Source organism: Maniola jurtina, chromosome 9, assembly GCF_905333055.1.
Source record: "Maniola jurtina chromosome 9, ilManJurt1.1, whole genome shotgun sequence".
NCBI lineage: Eukaryota > Metazoa > Arthropoda > Insecta > Lepidoptera > Nymphalidae > Maniola > Maniola jurtina.
The window spans coordinates 11,463,320-11,486,703 of NC_060037.1; the positions used below are offsets into that span (position 1 = coordinate 11,463,320).

Sequence of the window (23,384 nt, forward strand, 5' to 3'; positions counted from 1 at the left end):
TGCCCACTTGGTATATATGAATCTTACTTTGAAAGTTGAAAATACTAAACTAATTTTATTTGTTAATTAAAACATTTTTTTTTGTGATAGGCCACAAATTCTGATGGTGAAGCTGAATAAAGGGGTAATGAAACGAGTCTTCTGTAATAATTATTTTGTCATGTCTCTAGTCTTTTGAAGTAGCCAATTCATAAACATATGGGATGGAAACTCAACTTAAAACAATTTCTTAACCGATATTTTTCAATATTAACCAATATAATATAGTTCAAATTATTTTTGACCATCCTTTATTTTTTTGCAGGTGGATAATTGATTGTAACACAAAAAAATCGAAACGGTTATCCGGGGGACTGCAAAAGCATGAAATGTTATTATATATCAGGATCAGAGAAAATGTGATATGATTGTTTGTTGACTTTCCATTTGAGTATGAGCATCCATTAGGTCTGTTAATATATGTAATTTGAGGGCTTTCAGATTTTTCTTGATTATTATTCAAATTATATGAAAATAACAAATATTGTTAAATAATATTAAAAATAATTGAAGTATTATAACTTATAATTTCAATCTGATAATTTAGTCAGGCTATTGTGTTCAATGTTTTATGACACTATTGTATTTATAGTCAAATATATCTAAGACTATCAATGAACAGAATTATAACTAAAAAAGTTAAAAGAATAGTTATTAGAAAACAAATTACTTTTTTTACACAGTGATTTTTTTCAATTACCTACGTCAAGTAACAATTTACGCATGTTCTTCCCAATAATTCTCATTGTATAAAAAATTAACTACTCAGTAAAATGTAAATAGCATTCAATTTGTAAATAAATCTTTACCTAATCCAGAGACGCACAATGATGTAACATAAATTGAAATCTAAAAAATAAACAACCTCTGCGGATAAGAGCACTTTCAGTAGAAAACTCGGGGCATATGAAGCCGAGCAGATCTCGATGAAAGCGTTGATGTGTCTACCAATAGGCTTAGTATTACCTTCCATTTCGTTGGCTCAGTTCTGATCTTTGAAATGGCATATTCTAGAGGCGGTATTGCTCCGCAAAAGGGACTCAAGGTTTGTACGTATCAAATTAAAATTCAAATTATTTTTATTCAATTAAACTTTTTCAAGTGCTTTTGAATCGTCAAAATAATCTACCACTGGTTCGGAATGCCGTTCCTACAGAGAAGAACCAGCAAGAAACTCGGCGGTTGCTCTTTTCAATTGTACAATTTACAATAATATGCCATCAAAGTTCATCCTCTGCATACAAAGGAACACACGTAACTGTGCGTGCGCACAACAACTCATGTATACTATCACCGTCGTCAGCCTTTAGAATATGTCAACAGCTTGACTCTGTCTCTTATTAAACAAAATTATTTAACAAGTGTAAATTAAAAATTTATAACACCCCCGACGATCCAAAGTATTTGAGTTTTCCAAAACATCATTTTCAAATAAATAATTATGTATTTAGGCAACGTCCATCTTGACAGCTTGACATTTGTCAATTGACATAATATTAAGAACCTAACGGTTATCTAACCTTCTTTTCTACAAGAAAACTAGAAAAGAGCTGATAACTCTTAAACGGCTGAACCAATTTTTTTAGATTATAGCTAAGAACACTCTCGATCAAGCAACCTTTCAAACAAAAAAAACTAAATTAAAATCGGTTCATTCGTTTAGGCGCTACGATGCCACAGACAGATACACAGATACACAGATACACAGACACACAGATACACAGACACACAGATACACAGATACACACGTCAAACTTATAACACCCCTCTTTTTGGGTCGGGGGTTAAAAAAGTCACTTCCATATGCCCTGTCCACTTATTGGGAGGGTCTGATAATGCTACACTCTACGGCCCTCATAATATATTACAACAAAGTTGTGTCTACGTATTGCGTTCATACGCACTAAGGATCAGTTAACATAATCGCTGAACAAGAGAACTAGTTGTGCTTTTTGTTATTCAGTTATAATTAAAGCTAAACAGTTATAGGTAGATGTCAGGCAAAAAGAGCTAGGGCCCAAAGTGAAAGACTTTTCTAACCGATCAGTAAGAACAGAACCAACTGTGCCTATAACCATTGACATCCTTATCATATCGCATCTCTTTTCTGTATCGTAACAAGAGTAAAAATATAATAGAACTCATTGTATATACTTGCATGATAATATAGGGAGGCTTTTTTGATGTCTGAGGTTTGCAGCTCTACAGTTTATAACTCAATGGCGCGGTTGTATAGAAAAACGTTTCTATACAAAAAATAAATCGACTCGAATCGTTATTCGAGAGACAGAATATCCCTTTGTTTAGTCTTCGTATTATATTAAGCCGGCTCTACACTTGCACGTGAAGTCGCGCCGTTATTTCACGCCGTGAATGTATGCCGCGATCCACGCGTGAACTTTGTCCCTCCACACTCGCAAATTTTCACAGTCTTGTTCGTGACTATGGACGAAACCCTTTGTCGCGGACCAAAAACCGACACTGATCGGGGAAAGGCGCGAAGCGCGAACGCGAAGGCGTGAACCACATCTACACTCCTGATTCGCAGTCGTCGCGGGCTTTCGCGGCCGTTCGCGCCGCGAGTGTAGAGCCCACTTTATAAATTCAAAAGTGACACATTTCGCGATGACGGATTATTATTTTTGTATTGTAATTCATTTTCATTTATTTTGAAATGTTATTGTAGAATTTTCTAAAAGCCAAAGGGGTACTAAAGTTTGGCGTTCTAACTTCGAATACAATACTCAAATTGACCTTTAAAGGCTTTGTTTAGTCACCTTGTATGTTTGTTGTGTCACTAAACATACTCTTGACGCCACAATGGTAGAGTTCGGAACTTAGTTATTACGTAACAGAACTAGTAATAATAAAGCCTACTCCGAGGTCTGGGATTCAACCCAGGGCACACAACTCTAAATTGTTTGAATTATTTAGGCAATTAAATATACTTAACTTGTTTTAAGGTAAAGGGAAACATCATAACAAATCTGCATACCTGATAAGTTCTCAATAAAGTTGTTAAAGGTGTGTGAAATCTGTGAATTTGCACTTGACCAACGTGGGGGGATATGTTGTACACAGTTTTTATTCGAGAGAACCGGGCCCAGTAATGAGCCGGCAATGAGGCGACGATGATGATGACGAATAAATCGGTGTTACTTGTAACTATTTGGAGTTAGTTACTTTTATTACGGCTCCGTACCTCAAAAGGAAAAACAGAACCCTTATAGGACCACTTTGTTGTCTTTCTGTCTGTCTGTCCGTCCGTCCGTCCGTCCGTCCGTCGTGTCTGTCAAGAAACCTATAGGGTACTTCCCGTTGACCTAGAATCATGTTTGATAGGTAGGTAGATCTTATAGCACAAGTACAGGAATAAATCTGAAAACCGCAAAGTGATCACATCATTTAAAAAAATATGTTTCAATTTTCTAACTAAGATAACTATACCAAGTGGGGTATCATATGAAAGGGCTTTACCTGTACATTCTAAAACAGGTTTTCATTTATGTTTATGCATAACCGTTTTTGATGTATCGTGCAAAATGTCGGAAAAAATACCTCCTACCTAAAAGTACGGAACTCTCAGTGCGCGAGTCTGACTCGCACTTGGCCGGTCTTTTATTGGAGTGTAATCAACCCGTTGTTCGCTTTGGCCATGTAGACAGTCTAATTAAAAGGCCATCTAACTTACTCGTAGGTCGCTCGTTACTTTTAACAAGTTTAAGTCCCAGAGGATATCCGGATAGACATATCTTTTTCTTTTTATAGATAAATGGGAGCATTAACGCTTAGAGAGTGCTCTGTTATACCCAAGAGGTTATTGAAACTTCAATAGCAGGGAAGCATTAAGGATTTTTAAGTGCAAAAGAGAGTTTAATACTACTTTTTTGTTACAAGATACAAATACCTGTAAATAGTATCTCAACTAAAAAAGTATTTTGCTTCTATTTATGTAGAGATATTTTCATGTCTAAAAGAATAGGCTTGACTTACTCACTGACTCATCGATACTCAGTGCAAACCCATGGACCTAGAATGCTGAAATTTTGCAAAGAGGTGCCCTTTAAATGTGAGCAAATAAAAATTAATTTTAAAACCTACTTTATTCAGATTAAAGTACAAATCATCTAAATGACAACTCTATAATACCAATCGTGGTTTTGTGGCTATAATTATTTTCACGGACGTATTTTTTTGATATCCATAATCTAATCTTGTAAATATTCATCAAAGATGGAAGCCCGCCGCATTATTATCCCAAGAAAACTGTTACCATTTTGCCATTAATGGATAGAGTCACGACCTTCATCAATGAAAATTACGGTACAGAGAGAGTGATAAAAATAGAGAGAGAGAAAGGGAATAAAGAGAGAGAGGGAGGAGAGAGATAAGGAGAGAAAGAGTAATAGTTTAAAAAATGACCTAAATGACCTATTTTAAAATATCATTCTGTATACAAATTCCATTGATATAGAGTAAAGATGAGATAGATAGAGTATTACATAGGTTCAACGAAGCCGTCTAGATAGAGCAATCGTGTGGTAAGTTCGGGTCAAAGATGACCCGAACTGGCGTACGTAGGTTAGGTCATAATTATGTTAAAGCGTGGTCATCATTTACCACGATATCATACGCGTTGGACTACTGTCTCTCTTTATAGTGTGGTAGAGGCGTCATTGTTCTGTGCCATTATCCATATAATGCAATCGGATTACAAAGTATTAATAATAATTTAATTATAATGCGCGCTTGGCTTAGGTATATCTAGTGTGGGTGTTAATATGATCAGTTGTTTTGAAAGCACAATATTTAATTAACGCTGATTAATGAAATATTCAATTATATTATTTCACTGAATTTTGTGAACCTACTTAGTTTTAATAATAAGCTTTAAGGCCACCCGCGGCTTTACTAGGCGAAAATATGAATCCTCTTTGTTCTCTATCCCGTGAGAATTTCGAAAAAATCGGCCTTATTCCTTGTTTGCATTTTAAAGGGAACCTCTGGGTTAAATTTCAAGACACTGTCTTGAATATGAATTCAATACTTCCTTATCTATTTTTATACTGATTTCCTTGAATAGAATCTTATTAAAAATGGTAGAAATGGTCTACAAAACCAGGTTAGGTGCGAGTCGAACTTGCAGATGAAAGGTTCCATACAATCGTATAAGGAATAACTTTTTAATTTTTTTAGTGATGTAACCTCAGATTCACAGTTTTCGGATTTTTGACTTGTGCTATATGCTATATCACTGAAATTCATAGTCAAGATAGGGGCCTTTCTAGGGGACCATTCGTATGACATGTGCCATATTCAACCTTTACTCATTGCAATATCTATACTAATAAATAAAATTGGAGTGTCTGTCTGTAATTTCGAAATAACTAAGTACCTCATATTAAGCTCATATGGTTATTTGAACGATACCAACACTAAATCACACGTTTTTAAAATTTTTGTCTGTCTGTCTGTCTGTCTGTCTGTCTGTCTGTTTGAAAAGGCTAATCTTCGGAACGGCTGAACCGATTTTGACGGGACTTTCACAGACAAGTAGAGGATTCATCAGGGTGTAACATAGGCTACTTTTTTAACCGACTTTCAAAAAAGGAGTTGTGTTTTTCTACCTATGTATACCGAAATCTTCGAGATTTCTGAACCGATTTGAGTAAATTTTTTTTTAATCGATAGAGGAACTTTGCGACATTGCCCTATAAAAAATTTAGATTCCAACTCCTCAATCCTGATGCTGCAGGGGATCTGATCACCAAAGTGGATGGGATTTAGAAACTGTCGTCGGTTATAACTTGATATTGAAGGTATATTTACCAAGTAAAGACTTTGTCGCGAGGTACGGATAGACTACTTTTGTCCTGGGAACTCAAAAGTTCCCACGGGATTTCTAAAAACCTAAATCCACGCGGGCGAAGCTGCGGGCATCAGCTAGTGGTTGAATATAACACAATATGTCGTCTAAAATCTAAAGGTTTCCAATTAAAAAAAAATCTGGCTACGAAATCGTACTCCTGTCTAGTATTCCAGAATTCCTGGGATATAAGATGATTTCCTTAGTTCAGGATGGAGCTTAGAAAGGCGCGGGTAATTGCATTTTGTACCAAATACCCACAGCGCTAGTTGGCACTGTCTCAAACGAAAATAGATTGATCCGGGAAATACCTACTTCAGCTTCAGTATAGAACCTCGGCTGTGGAAGAACCTACTAAAATAGTAAAGAATGATGATACAAATGGGCGTAAATCCAACAGAATTGACATGTATTTCAAATGTAAAATATCAGTCAAGTGTGAGTCAAACTCACACACAAAGGGTTCCGTACCTTCGTACAAGATTCTGTGCTCTAATTTTTTTTATTTACATGGCGCCATTTTGAAATTTTTATTACTTGTTTTTATAGCGCCAATAGAAATACACATTCTGTAAAAATTCAACTCTACCTATTACGGTTCAAGAGATACAGCCCCATGATAGACATGTAGACAAACAGACGGACGGACGGACAGACAGCGGATTGGCACCCTTCGCGTACGAAACCCTAGAAATAACATTTTCTTTTAACCTCTTCTTTTGAGTACAAAAGGTGTATAAAGCCTTTACCATAGTGGAATAAAATGTTACAAAAATAACCAAACGGACAGTTTATGTGACAATAAAGACAAGCAAAGTTTTAGCTGGCACACCGAAAACCGTATAGGAGTGTAAAATTGGCGCTTTCAACAGATTTAGTCTTGAAAAATGTATTTTAAAGTGAATGGAGGACACTTTTATATTTTATCCACTCAATTTTTAGACTATAAACTATTTTCATTCTTACAATATGTGTAAAAATTTTTGGAGAAATACTGAAAAATCTGACATTTAGAGATACTTTGGTTTGGGCCGCTTTGAACTATTGGAGTCTTTTAGAAACGAAAATCTAAGCAATCTATGTAAGTTTGGAGTTTTACGCTTGTCCGCCATGCCTATTTAATATAACTCAAAATTAAAAAAAACCCCCGACAAAAACCTGTATAAGAAAACTAGAAAAGAGCTGATAAATTTCAAACGGCTTAACCGATTTTCTTCGATTATAGCTAAGAACACTCTCGATTAAGCCACCTTTCAAACAAAAAAAAACTATATTAAAATCGGTTCATTCGTTTAGGAGCAACTCCCCCCCTTTTTGGGTCGGGGGTTAAAAATAAATATGAAAGTTTTGCTTGCTTTCAAATCTTTGGTTGATTTTACTTTTTCATGGCTCAACCACTGAACTGATTTTAACAATCTTTGGGTTGCATACCCAAATGAATAGATGGGATATCGATCCATTCCAATGACTGGAATATCGATCGAACCCTTACATCATCCCAAGCTACACTGGCTACTTTCTTTTTAAAATCTATTTAAATATGACAGGGGAGTTGCGTTTTTAATCTTTTTTAATTATAACTTGTTTCTAAGGTGATTTCAACTTTTATTATTTTACACACACTTTCTTATTAACTAGGTTTTGCCCAAAATAAGCGGTAAAGTCGGCAAGATTAGTCTCAGTTAGGCGGATTTATGAATAAATAAACGCTACGCGGAGTCGCACGGGCCCTAATAGGATAACCTTGTCCGCCTCCAAAGTCGGCTTTGCGTTATTGTTAGAGATTTTTCACTTTTGTAAGCGAGCTTTTGTTGGTAACTTTGAGCTCCCAGTAAACCTTTATGGCTGATGATCGTTCAAAATTAGGTCTGAATGTTATTTGAGGGGATGTCTTTGTAATTCTCCATTCCATTCCACGACTTCATAATGGAGATTCTGATTTCCCATGGATTATTTGCAGTGTTACCTACTCTATAACTTCTAAATACATTATACCAAAAAAACCAGCCAAAGGCGAGTTAAACTTGTACACGAAGGGTTTCTTACCACCTTACAAGAAAATACATAATAATTTTTAGTTTGTATTGTGATAGAACTATATATTCACGGTATTCTCTGGACATAGGGAACCCTTCAAAAGACCTGACTCAGTGACAGACTCTTCAATGCCCAGCCTATACTTTTGATATAGAAAACAGAAGTTTTGCACAGAGGTTTCCTTTATTAAGTAAATAAGGAATAAGGCCGAATTTTTCGAAATTCCTACAGGAGTGAAGCCGTGGGCAGTCCCTAGTTTTTTTATAGAATCAAATTTTCAATTACCATTTTGTGTATACCCTGTAAAAGGGTAACAGAGCTTGCGCCTTGTTTTTTAACCCATTAACGAAAATTGGATTGGATTGGTTGACTTCAATCCCGCGCCTTCACGGGAAATACAATAAGACTGCCAAAGTTGATTTTTTTACTCGGAATTTCGAGGTGTAAGTGACGCTACCCTTGAGTTTGTTTGCCTTTATGTGGTATTGGATAAAGTAGGGCAAGAGTAACTGAAAGTTAGAATATGGAAAGACTAAATGGGGCCGTGGACATTATAAATGTATTTCTATTGAAAGATCGCACAAGTACCTATTTAATGGATTTAATCATTTAGAATCTCGAATGCTGCTTTTTTATAATTTCTTATATTATCCATACTAATATTATAAATGCGAAAGAGTGTCCGTCTGTCTGCTTCATTTCACGGCCCAACGACCCAACAGTTAAACTGATTCTGACGAAATTTGGTACAGGGTTAGCTTATATCCCGGGGACGGACATAGGCTACTTTTTATCCCGGAAATTTAAAGAGATTCCTAAAGACCCATCCACTTAACTGATTTTTATGAAAGGTACCGAATTAGCTTGCGTCCCTGTAATCGAAATAGGCAACTTTTTATCCCGGAAAATCTAACAGTTTCCACGGGATCTATAAAAATCTAAATCCACGCGGACGAAGTCGCGGGCATCCGCTAGTTTCTTATATTATCCATACTAATCACACTAATATTATAAAGGAGAAAGTTTGTATGTGTGTGTGTGTGTGTGTGTGTGTGTATGTTTGTTACTCCTTCACGCAAAAACTACTGGACGGATTGGGCTGAAATTTAGAATGGAGGTAGATTATACCCTGGATTAGCACATAGGCTACTTTTTATCCCGGAAAATCAAAGAGTTCCCACGGGAATTTTAAAAAACCTACATCCACGCGAACGAAGTCGCGGGTATCAGCTAGTATTATAAATGCGAAAGTGTGTCTGTCTGTCTGCTACCTTTTCACGGCCCAACAGTTTAACTGATTCTGACGAAATTTGGTACACGGTTAGCTTATATCCCGGGGACGGACATAGGCTACTTTTATCCCGGAAAATCAAAGCGTTCTCACCGATTTGTATAGTAAAATTTGGTACCGAGGTAGCATATAATTGACATAGGCAACTTTCATCACGCAAAATCAAACAGTTCCTACAGGATCTTTAAAAACCTAAATCCACGCGGACGAAGTCGCGGGCAGGATGCTAGTTCTTTCTAATATATTATTTCATATTCCTAACAATTTTTTTAAATGTTATAGACCCCCATCCCACGAAATTTCTAATATTCTAAATCATTAGTTTGTTAGCAATAAAACTTGCAGAAGTCAGCTTTGGCAAGTAACTTGCAGAAGTCAGCTTTGGCAAGTAACTTGCACTATACTAACATCGTGTAAATACTCGCTGCAAGTCAATTTCTGCAAGTTTATACGTGCAAGTATGGTGCAATGATAGTTACATGTTTGGCTTTATAAGGGCTGGTGACAAGTAGGTACCTATTTACCCCAGTTCGGCTTGAAGATGAATATCCTTACAAGGAAAACAGAGGGAAGAATTAGTTATCTTTTTCCGTGACAGCATTACTATTTATTTATTAATTAACAGGAGTACTAATCCAATTACTTTGTTTAATATGTCTCTCTACCTTATGACTTACCTTTAACAGGGCTCTCTCCGTCACTCGCTTCATACAATCGTAGTTCCAATTTCATTTGAATATTAAGCAACCAAAGTCCATGAAATTTTGCAGACATATTCTAGAAACTAATATCTGTGCTTGTGGTGTTTTAGATTTTTCTAAAAATATGTAGTTTTAAAATTACAGGGGCTCAATTTGTATGTGAATTTTTAAGACCGCGTAACTTTGAAATCGAATATGTTAATGGAAATCTGGAAAACCTCAGGCATAGATATTAGTTCCTGGAACGTTTTTACAAAATTCCATTGAGTATGATTGGTTAGTATTCCAATGAGAGACGAGCTACGTTTGTATGGAGCGAGTGACGGAGAGACCCCTCTTAATAAGTTATATCGCATACTCTTTTGTTTTATTAAAATTAAGACTTTTCAGGATTTCCTACCTGAAAGGTACCAACCGGATCCTATTATTAAGATTCCGATGTATGTCTGCCCGTCTGTCTGTTGCGGGCTGTAGATACATTATCTCAATAGTCGTAATAGGTAGAGAGTTGAAATTTTTACTGAAAGTGTATTTCTATTGCCGCTAAAACAACAAATAATAAAAAACCAAGATTGCTAATTTCAAAATGGCCGCAAAAATTTAAAAAGTGCATAGTGTTATATCATCTTGTATGATGGTACGGAAGCCTTTGTGTGCGAAGGCTACTCACACTTAAACAGGTTTTCAAGTTATATGAAAATTGAAAAATGAATAACCATGTGTTTCAAGATTTTTGGAAACTCCACCCCCTTGCCAATTTTCAAAAAATCCATCCGAGCGAAGCAAGGGTGGGTCAGTTAGTAAACATTTGTTTTGCTATTAACAAATTAACACATTCTTCGAAAGCCGCGGTAGGTAGGTAGGTACTAACCTAATTTCTAATTAACGCTGCACCTCACGCAGTTTGAACCGGGAAGGAAATATCAACAGAAGCACTACGCTTCTGTGATTTCACCCAACAAGTTCCCATATTACATCGGTTTCATACCTCATTGCCTAATGCAAGATCCCTTTGTGCATTAATTAGTATCCGTACACACGCCGACACTGTGCGCACTTAAACTCGAGCACGCTAATATAATCACTAATGCGTGTACATAAATGTCAATATTGCTTGTAATTTAATGAGCGAGACGTGACCTAGCCGTTGTTTAGTATACAGGGTTGCCGCAAGATCGGTAAATTGAAATATGTGGTCAATATTTCATAATAAGCACTGGTGATGGAAGCTATGGCTTGGTAAGAGTCAGGTTCTGGATTGAATTCTCGGCTTAGTGACTCAGTCTACTTAGCAAATTACATGAAAATTTCTAAGGTCTTGTCTGGCGAAAGGCTTTGGAAGATGATACTGAGGTCTATTTTTATCATATTATTCCTTACAAGTTAATTCCATAAGACATAATCGTCGTGATGATGACCTATCCTGTGTGATATCCATGATGAATGTGAATCCATGATGATAACGGCTGTTCTCACGTGATTAATCGGAGTACTTGTATCGTCGAACCCATGGCGCTTGCGAGCTGATCACCGCGCTCAGTTGCGAGCAAAGCCCCCTTGAAAAAGGACCCTGGATGGGTTTGAAACTAGTCGGACTTACTTTGACGTTCGTGTTCAAACACAAGCCTGTATTGCAATTTAAAAAAAATACGCTTACCTGCGTGAACATCAGGATGGCTGGACCCCGAGAGAATTTGGAAGTTTGAGCCATGCTAGGATTTAGTACCTATTTGGTACTATTTGTTATAATCAAAGTGGTCAGCCATTCTGACGGTCAGAACGGCTGACCACTTTGATTATAAAATTTCTCCCTGTTTATCGATGTATTTAATTATTTGATGTCAGGTACCAAATAGTACCAAATGGGTACTAAATCCTAGGATGGCTCAAACTTCCAAATTCTCTCGTGGTCCAGCCATCCTGACGTTCACTTTACCTGCGCTTGTATGGATTCTTCCATATTAAAATGTTAAAACCATTTTCGCTAGTAATTATAATTTCTGGAGCAGCTAACAACCCTAGCTGGGAAGGGAGTGACTATGCAAACATTGGGGAACAAATACTATTGTTGTCGTCATATCGCCATATTAAATTAGTTTTGATGTGAGCGCCGCTATTAATGTTTGCACTGAGGCTTCGTGTTAATGATGATTATAATTCTGTTGGGAATTATCATTTTGCTAATTCAAAACACCTGATAATAGCTGTATGTTAAACTAACTCCAATTCTGTTCAAAAATATTATTGGGTGAGCATTTATTTAAAGCACAGAAATAGAATAAGGTAGTAATTTCATGTAAGTTTTTAACCGACTTCGAAAAAAGGAGGAGGTTCTCAATTCGTCGGAATTTTTTTTTTTTCTTATCTTGAAGAAAAGATAAACAAGTAGCCTCTCGCTAAAATTCGTAAGAGGCGCACTAATACGCGACCCGTACTTATTACCGCGAAGACATTGAAATCTTGTGACGACTGAAAACTTATCTCCAGAAGCGCCGGCCAAACCGTATCACACGCGTTTTTTTAAATAAAAATAGCCAGCAGGCTGGTTACCTGATGTTAAGTGATTATCGCTACCTATGAAAATTTGCAGCAACATAGGAACCGCCAATAATACGTTGCCGGCCACCAGAGGAACCGCAAATGCGTTGTCGGCCAGCCGCTCTCCGTTTCTCCGACAAGCCGCTCGCGACATACTGCATATAGTGGGTTATGGCACTTATCTCTTGACTGCATTGCTTTGCCCATATGTTGGTATAACGGTATTTATTTATTAAACCCTTTATTAAACCCCTAAAGCCTACTTAGCTAAGTTTTATTTTTCAATAACAAAAGCCATCTTCATCGAAATACAAAAAATAAAAGGAAAAGGTGACAGCTCAAGCTATTGAGCGGATCGGGCTGTTTGGCATGCAGATATAGCTATTATGACGTAGATATCCACTAAGGATTTTTGAAAATTCAACCCTTAAGTGGGTGAATTATTGGTTTGAAGTGTGTGTAGACCACGCGGACAAAGTTGCGGACATAAGCTAGTTATTATAAATTTTAAATTGTCAGTTTAACTTCAAATATGAGTGGCGAATTTATTCAGTTATATTCAATGCTACATTTTATATTCAATTTAAAAGATGATGCTGCATGCAATCGGAAAGCAATTTTGTGGCCGGTCATATTTTATATCCACGTAAATTGGGTTTATTGTACGTGACGTACTTTGCGACTACGTTCACAAATGTACCTCTGTAGATATGATGTAATGCCACTTCTATACATTGGCCCGAAGCCTTCGGCGAGCTCGAAACGTTAACTTGGGTCTTGAACCTTTTGGCATAACTAGAGAATGCCCGCGACTTCGTCCGCGTGGGTTAAGGTGTTTAAAGATCCCGTGGAAACTGTTTGATTTTCCGGGATAAAAAGTTGCCTATGTCATTACAGGGACGTAAGCTACCTCGGTACCAAAATTCATACAAAGAGTCTTGAACCTTTAGGCTTATAGTATAACTAAAGAATGCCCGCGACTTCGTCCGCGTGGATTTAGGTTTTTAAAGATCCCGTGGGAACTGTTTGATTTTCCGGGATAAAAAGTTACCTATGTCAATTACAGGGACGTAAGCTACCTCGGTACCAAAATTCACACAAATCGATTAAGCGGATGGGTTTTTTGGAATCCTGTGGGAACTCTTTGATTTTCCGAGATAAAAAATAGCCTATGTTCGTCCCCGGGATATAAGCTAACCCTGTACCAAAATTCGTTAGAATCGGTTAAACTGTTGGGTCGTGAAAAGGTAGCAGACAGACAGACAGACACACTTTCGCTTTTATAATATTAAGTATGGATGGTTATTATTATGCCACGTATGGACAGCAATGGCCGGCGGCCGATACGTGTGGGTTTCATTCAATTAACACAGGATTTAGGCATAATTTACAGAAAAAACATTTACGCCTTAGGCTACACTCGAGGAACCCCTTCAGGGTTAAAATCCATTGAAAATTTCAGCAATAATAATTTATGCTTACATGCCGAGCACGGGACGGGTTGTCATTCAGTCGAACAGGGTTGGTACTTAGTACCCCGTTGTAGTCTAATACGCGCGACAATTACGTAGAGCAGCCTTAGGGCCTTAGATATTAAGTTCCTCGACTGCATTGTCTAAGTAATTTGGGCCAATATGTTTAGGCTAAACCATTGTACCTCTAGTAATTAATAAAAATAAATTCAAAGCTGCGAATGAAATAACAGAGAATACCAAATCTATCTAATTCTATAAATTGTAATAAAATTATATGTATCTTTGTTCATCTGTTTATTTGTTTGGCCCTTATGCGCTCTTAGGTATACCATTAAAGCTATGGTGATGAAACTTTGTGCAGTTGTTATTGGGACTTGCGGAAATGTTTTTGATATATTACTACCATCATCGTATAATAGTTGGCGCGTGAATCATCATGCAAAATGGCATTGAAACGCATGCAAATTGATGCAATACAACATGAAAATTTATTGTGAAACACTGAAATGAATAATACATTTAAAACGCAGCATCTATAAGCTCCGAAGATTAAAGTTTGATATTTAAATGTGAAGGTTTCAAACTTCTGACTATACATTTTGAGTGTAGAGAAGTTCTTCGCAAAATATGTTAAGAGATACGACTCGGGATAGTTTGCTATGAGTGGGCCCGACAACTTTCTTGAACGTACAGTTTTATGCACAAAGGAGGCTCCACTGTGTTACGAAAGTTCAAAGTAGCGTATTGTTGACTTGATATTTTGTAATAGGTATAGCAAGCAATTGTGGGCCGAGTAAGTGACAAATCGGGTAATTTTTTTTTAAAACTAAAACTTGAGATTTTGCAAATTTCCTTTTAACGTGGTCTATGTAATAAAGACAATTCACAAAGGATATGCAAAATCTAAGAAACTTTGAACTAAATTATTACTAAGTAAGCAAAAACGAGATGAAGCTCGCAAAAAATTTTTTTGGAAAGGCTCAGCTAGTGCGTAGTTCTACAAAGAGGTTGTTAACGACACAGAAAAAATGGTGAAGTAAAGTATAGTTTTTTTGTTTCGCATAAAACCATAGTTCATCGCAAAATATGTTAAGATATGAAACTTCCAAAGTCTGCTCGATACTGGATCGATAATATGTTTCTTGTGCGCAGATTTTTCGTTACACAAAAGAGTTTCCAATGTGTTACCTATGCACTGGAGTCTGGAGTACTGTTGACTTGATCTTCGATATGGAAATCGCTTGCAGCGCTCTCTCCCATGCGAAGTAGCAAAATATTTGTTATTGAAGTCTTTCTTTTGCATAACACTATCGCTTTTGATCTCGGGGTTTCGCACTTATTTTTATAAAGTTTTCTCTTCATTTTCAAAGTTCATCCATATTTTCGAGTTTCTTTTGAGTTCTAAAATATGTTGTCTGAAAGTATATTTGTTTGCATTATCAGATCTTCTAGTCGTACAGTTGTATCATTTGATAAAAATATATAAATAGGTCAAAGAACTTAAACGGATGAACCACTTTTAAGGATAGTCATCACTAAGTACTTTCTAAAGTCCCTATTAAAAAAAATTATGTTTATAAGTTAACTCTAAAACGTGTGTGAATAAAATTGGTTTTTATTATTTAATTTTTATTTAGGATGACTGTCATTTTTTTAAAACTTCCTCCACATGGATTCAGGTATAATATTCTCTTTCCCAAAATTATTTCTTAGTGAAGTCAGTCAGTTTCTCCTTTTATATATTTCGAAGTCTGAATTCGATATCATATAACTACACTCGTACAGAGAAGAACGTATTCCTATTCTAACTTAATGTTAACGGGTATACATTAAAGAACTTATTCTCAATATATTCTTACATGCAACTTGAACAGTTTGCGCCAAACAGAATCGATAGGTTTGCTATTTTATGTACGTACACGGTTCTCGCGCTAAAGAAGATCTTACAATGTGTTACTACTAGGCACATATACTACAGTGTGCTGTTGACTCGATCTTTTATATGGTAATCGGTTGTAGCACTTTCTTCAAGCGAGATGACAAAATATTTACTTTTTTCACACGTGTTACATTTTTGCGTGCTAAAAACTAAACCCGATGATAACACAGAATATAACTCCATATTTTATGTTAATACTAGGTGTTTTTAACTCAAAATATCATAACTTTTTGATTATTCAGATACAATCGTATGATTTTGTTGCGATGGTTTGTGAGATAAGTCGATTTTGGCATACCTACTTAATATGTGGAATAAGACCATTTCACCCTTAAATTAAGGTAGGTAAGAATACCTATTTATAATGAAGAACGTACCTCTTCACAGTTAGTTTAATTCTTCTACTCGTACTCATAACGACTTTAGCACTATTGCCCGGAAAAGCTCCTCGAAAAAATATGGTACCGTTTGAGCGTGTATTACAATGGCTTGCCTCAAATATGCCTGGTTTAGAGAATAAGCGGAAAGCGGGAAACTTACGCAATCACCTAATAAGATTAAAAGTGGTTTTTGAAATGAGTCGATGATATATGAAACTGTGATAATATGTATGTATTTAACAAACAAAAAAAAATTTAGATAAGCTGGTTTTATAAAACTGTACTGACGCAATCGCAATGCTGATAAATCAACAAATGTAAGAAAAGCTTTTTAGGGTTTCATACCAGAAGAGTGCCCACGGGACTCTATTACTAAACCTCCGCTCTTTGTTCGCCTGTCCATCCTTCCGTCAGTCCACCCATGATCGGGCTTATCTCATGAACGGTATAGTGTTGAAATTCTTACAGAGTTTGCATTTCTTTTGCCGCTATAAAAACAAAGTAAATGGCCTTTATTATTCAGTTCTCAACAAATAAATCAACTGCAATCTATGCACTATCAGTGCGACAAAGTATTCTCGCGGATTGTATCACATCGACAAAGCATCGGCAACTTTTTATCCCGGAAAATCAAACAGTTCCCACGGGATCTTTAAAAACCTAAATCCACGCGGACGAAGTCGCGGGCATCCTGTAGTATTTAATAATTATTTTTATTGTGAGATATTAAAGAATAGAGGTAAAAATACATGTAAAGTAAAAACACTTTTAACTTGGGCCCAAACCGGAAGCAATGTTTCATTCTTCTCTTTTTAATAAGTCGATGGTGATAATCGATAGAGTTTGTCGAATCTTTTTTTCAACAGTGGATCCCTTTTATTAATATTGAGAGTCTGTAGGGCCTTAATGTGCTTTGGAAATTTTTTCTCACTAGCCTGTTATTGTTTGTATGACGGTTCTGTGGAAAAGGAGCGTTAACATAGCTCAGAGAACCAATCGATTAAGGCGTTCTATTGTGATCAAGGCGCTGGAGTAGCAACCCTGCACAGGGCTTGAAAATGATAGACCCTGCATTGTGTATCCTAACTCCACCAATACTTCCTGCGACTTAAGCAATTAAGTCGCAGGGGACTGCTGGACAAAGCGCCATAAAACATACAAGTGGGGAAATCAACAAATGCTGTATGTCCATCAAATAGACGATGGACACCACTACATTGGTCAGGATAAGCCCATAGCATTAATTATACTTATAAGTAAGGATAAAAAGTAGCCTATGTGCTAATCCAGGATATTATCTATCTCCATTCCAAATTTCACCCAAATCCGTCTAGTAGTTTTTGCGCGAAGGAGTAACAAACATACATACACACACACACACACACACACACACACACACACACACACACACACACACACATATACACACCTTTTAATCTTTGCTTTCGCCTTTCTAATAATATTAGTGTGAAACTTTCGCCTTTATAATATTATAGTGTGATTCTGTATTAAAATACAAAGTTTCAATCTTTAGATGTTGACTAAATGTCGGCGTTATTATAAAATACACCGGATAAAACATACAGACAAGATAATTAAACTTCATCCTACACTCAGGTGTCCATATTGCCTTGTACCATTTCCCCTTTCTACGTCACTGAGATCATTTCGCCGGTATCTTAAAGGTTGTCAACAAAGAGAAAAATACATCACACAATTATTTCATTTTCATATGTTTTTATTAGTTTTTAACCCCCGACCCAAAAAGAGGGGTGTTATAAGTTTGACGTGTGTATCTGTCTGTGGCATCGTTGCACCTAAACGAAAGAACCGATTTTAATTAAGTTTTTTTTGTTTGAAAGGTGGCTTGATCGAGAGCGATCTTAGCTATAATCGAAGATAATCGGTTCAGCCGTTTGAAGGTTATCAGCTCTTTTCTAGTTTTCTTACAGAGGTTTTTGTGTCGGGGTTTTTTTAAATTTTGAGTTATATCACAAGAGAAAGTTGCCTGCGCTCACTAACAATTCACCTATTAATGTACAAACTTAGGTTTCTAAAAGATAGTCGCTTTTAACCGCTTTTAACATGAACCGAAATTCGAGGCTTTTGTTTCAAGTGGTCGCATTTATTCTCCCCTTGTCCGAGTCCTCTTTAATTATGGATAATTTATATTCAGATTAAAGCCAGCCAGGTGGGGGCGTGTTCAGGGCTCTATTATACACCGCACGTGACTTCAATATGCAGTTATTGCGATTTATGGCGGCTACAGCTGTGGAATAGTTTGAGGCTTTCATGTTCAAGTGTTACTGCTATTTTTGGAACTACCAACTACTACTAGAATTTTGAATTTCCGTTCCCATATAGGGCCGGGGCATATGTGGCGGAGCGCAGCGCAGAGCATTTTTCACAGTCAAAAAATTATCGACCTTTTTTTTTTCAAAAGAATATTAGCTATATTAAATGACTAATATTCCCCTTTCCTTTCGATCTAAGCGTCAGGCTTGTGCTAGGAGTAGGTACGACAATAGTGCAACGGGCGGGGTTTGAACCGTTGACCATTCGGTTTTCAGTCCACTCCTTTACCGGTTGAGCTATTGAGGCTCTATACATTGTTCTCATTGAAATAATATCTAAAATCAATTGTGCATCCGTGCGGATACTCGCGCATCCGCGCGCAGTCCCGCGCGTGATCGCGCATTCTCTGGTACAAATTCGCGTAATATGTCACGCGATTAGCAAACTTCACGGGCATGCTCTGCGCTGCGCTCCGCCATATGTGCGCCGGCCCTTAGACGTACAAACGCCAACAACGTAAAACGCCAAAATAAAAATTGTGGCGTTTCGCTTTATAATGAAATATCAACTACTCAACCGATTCCAATGCGAGGCAAAAAGCTTAAACACTATCTGGCAATTGATTCGCTAACTCAGTGATCAATACAAAATGATACACATCAATCATTTGTCATTTTTTTTAAATCCATTGAAGGTTTTCTATGCAAAAACATTTTAATATCCCTCAGTTAAGCATCAATGTAGAACCAATCAATGTCAAATGAGCTCGGTGGCTTCCATTCAGTGATGATCACTGAGTTAGCAATTCACCGCGCCGCTGGTACAGGACTTTGAATATTTTTTCCCCCAAAGGAATCCCGTGGGATTCATAAAACCTAAATCCTTGCAGCCGCAGTTGCAGGTTAAAGCTAGTCTTATAAAATAAGGTGCGAAATATTGAACGCATCTTGGTCGCCGGTAATGTGAGCCCACCTTTACAATTTTCTTCGCGTCGACTCATAGATTTCAATTTATTATTACTTCCAAAGTAAAAGAAAATACTAGAATGAAAACTTTAGCGGTGAATATAAAGATCTTTGCACATAATATTAAAGAAGCCTAAGTAGGCTGTCGCGCTGATAAAAAGTTTGGAGCATTTCGCTCAAAACTTTAGTATCTAGAATTATGATTCGTAGTCATCACTACGCATACCTATTATATAAATGCGAAAGTGTATTTGTTTCTTGGTTTGTCCTTCATTCACGCCAAATCGGAGCAACGCGACGGTATTACTTGATTTTTGGAATGGATATAGTTTTAAAGATCTGAAGAGTGCCATGGGCTACTTTTTATCCCGGAAAATAGTTCCTACGGGATTTCTAGAAACCTAAATCCACGCGAACGAAGTCGCGGCTATTAGCTAGCAGTTAGCACCCAACTAATAATATGGTAATGCAACTTATGCTAAGTCTGTTTTCATTCGACGCTACCACCGATTAGTAATGTTGAATGTCGATCAGAATCGAAAAAAAACTCGGGAAAAGAAACTTTTTGAATTATTTAACACTTTGTTAAGTATTTTAGTTATATTAGGTAAGTTTCGCAGAAAGTGACCACGTTGGGTTACTCAGGGTCAGTAGTACCGTACAATGTTTTAAAGTTTCATAAATACAGCACTATGCACCCAAGTTACTACACAATTCAACTTGGAGGTTAAACATCTCATTTGTAGACAAGTAGCGAAGTCTACGGTAACTTACTTTAGCTGTAGCTTAGATCATGGTTTACTTGAACAACTTGAAAAACTTAAATATCTAACGATGTATGCTGAGCCGGGCTTACGTAGAATTTTATTAAGATTCTACAAAGGTAAAGAATTTATTATATGAATTGCAGACCGACGCAATCGTTCTATGGAACAGAAACGACCCCTTTTGATGGAAAAATTGATCAATGATCAATTCGAATGGGTCGATACATCGATGTATTGGCGAATTGTTAATTTATTGTTTTATGTATCGCAGGTAAATAGTGTAGAATTTTGTTGTTTATAAACGGCGTTGATATTTTAAGAATGCTCTCTAGATGAACTATGATGATGTCCTGAATGAAGCGAGTCTACGAGGGAGAATGGAGCAAAAGGTGGCGGCGAGCGAAGCGAGTGTTGAACCCCCCTGCTATAAACCTACACACTACCTTACTATTCGTTGTACTACGTTTGTACCTGCGTTGAGCACTCGGACGTCCCAAATGATGTACTCAGTTATCTGTGGCGGCTGTCAACCGCGCGGTTTACGGACACCTCCGATAGTTTGTATCCGCCTTTAGTATAGCTGTTTGGTGTGTCACAAGCGCACAATCGTATGCGTCCAGGCAGGTTGAGTCATCATATTGGCATTCAAAGATAATAACAGTTTTCTTAATTGACATAATAACGAAGATAACAATACTCTCCCAAGTTTGTTCGTTAATATTACTGAAGCTTGTTTGATTTGTTATCTAAACAGAAACCAATTAGTCCGTGAATGTTGGGCGATGTGATATTAAATCATTAGCATATTATGCAGGGGTTGTATTAGGCTAATTAGGCTAAATAAACTATCTATAGATTACTATAGGTATGTGTGTATGTATATAATTTTTATTACCTACTAGCCGATGCCCGCGACTTCGCCCGCGTGAATTTAGGTTTTTTGAAATCCCATGGGAACTCTTTGATTTTCCGGGATAAAAAGTAGCCTATGTGCTAATCCAGGATATTATCTATCTCCATTCTGAATTTCAGCCAAATCCGTCCAGTGGTTTTTGTATGAAGGAATAACAAACATACACACACTCACACACATACAAACTTTCGCCTTTATAATATTAGTGTGATAGCTTTTCCCTTGCCTTCATCGATTGATTGATTTAGTTTGAACTACAATTTAAGTTTTCCACCCCGTTGGAATTTCTCAAAATCCTTTTACCGTAGGGGTCTACGATATTAAGAAAGATATATATTTAGAAAGATTTTAATCAGGCTTATACCTTCTGCTGTACAAAATCTCTAAGCTAAACTAAATTTGACAGGTCCAAATCTGAAGCTATCCTTTTCCGGAGGGAACTTATGAAAGAGATAGGAATACATTTAGACCTATTTTACTTTAGTTTAGAGATTATGTATAACAAAATTAGCCACATTGTTTGTACTAAAATAATAATATGTTACAACTTAATACAAGGCAAGGCACACATGTTATGATCGAAGCAAATTAGCTCCATTAGGTTTCTTCCAAGAACTTTGAGGCTTCAATTCGCCATATTAACTTTCTCAGGAATTATCTACTTTCAGGGTTTCGATATACCAAGTGTACCTACTATTTACCAGGTACCTATATTAGTTTACTGTTAAATTCAGTAATAATAATTATTTATAGGTAGGTCTAGTAAAGTAAGATCAATTAGGTACTGGTATAACGAGTGTAAATTAAAAATTTATAACACCCCCGACAAGTGAAGGTTACAGTAACTAGAAAAGAGCTGATAACATTCAAACGGCTGCACCGATTATCTTGGATTATAGCTAGAACACTCTCGATCAAGTCATCTTTCAAACAAAAAAAAAACTAAATTAAAATCGGTTGATTAGTTTAGGAGCTACGGATGCCACAGACAGATACACAGATAAACACGTCAGACTTATAACACCTCTCTTTTTGGATCGGGGGCTAAAAATAAAAGACATTAAGCATCCAAAACGCGTACCAAAAAGGGAAACACGAACAAGCAGCATAAACAAGAAGGGGCAATTAACCTCTTAAATTTCTTGTCGCTGTTCCGAGATAGACCGCAGTCGTAACTCCGCGCTAATGTATGCAGGCAGTGTGTCGCCGGCAGTTTGGAGTTACGTCATAATTATCGCGATTTATACGATTATGAACCACGGGAGTTAAACAACGCTAAAACCCGATTACTACCCGCGAACTTCCGATAGATAGCTATAGATATAGTAAAATTGTTTTGTATTGTTGTAGTTGTACTATATTTACATTTTTTCCCTCTTTCATTTGATATCCTACTCGATATAATAGAAAAAAAATTGGAAACCCCCATTTTTTACCCGATTGCGGCAAAGAAAAAAGGAAGGGTTATGATTTTAGCAGTCTATGTATGCATGTATGTATGTATGTATTTATGCATGTTTGTATCCAGATTCTGTGTGTTCCACCGTAGCGCCTAAACTACTACAAAAAAAAATTTTGGAGACCCCCACTTTTTTTCATGTAACATCAGTCAGGTCAATTTTTTCGTATAAAATGAAGCTTATGTCACCCAGACACGAATATAACGAATCGATTAACACCCCATTCATCAAAATCGGCTCAGTAGTTTAGGGCACTACAATAGAACAGACATAAATACAAACCTACGACTGCTAAAATAAAATCATAACCATTCATTTAGGCTTTGCCGTAGTGAGGTAAAAATAAAAGTTATTAAGTAATCAAACGCACCTAAGTATAAGGATTCTAAGTCGCCGTTCCGAGATAGACCGCAGTCGTAACTCCGCGCTAATGTATGCAGGCAGTGTGTCGCCGGCAGTTTGGAGTTACGTCATAATTATCGCGATTTATACAATTATGAACCACGGGTGCTACAACTTAATGTTTTTATGAATCTTGCTTTGTTTCAACCAGGTTTGAACAAACAAAGAACACTAATTAGGGGTCCTTTCTAGTTTTTAGTAAGACTGTAGACTTTAGGGAATGATGATGATGATTGTTGATGACAGTTGTAATTCTACTCATAACAAACATATTATGAAAGCGGTCGTCGCTCGTACCAAATCGCTTGGGGTAGGG

The 23,384-nt window shown here is 36.8% G+C and overlaps 1 protein-coding gene across 6 annotated transcripts in view; it reads right to left on the bottom strand.

Moving 5' to 3' along the window:
* The window catches only part of LOC123868383 (tyrosine-protein phosphatase Lar), a 586,441-nt gene that overhangs the window by 98,512 nt on the left and 464,545 nt on the right, over positions 1-23,384 (bottom strand). The gene's annotated exons all lie outside the window — the stretch shown is intronic.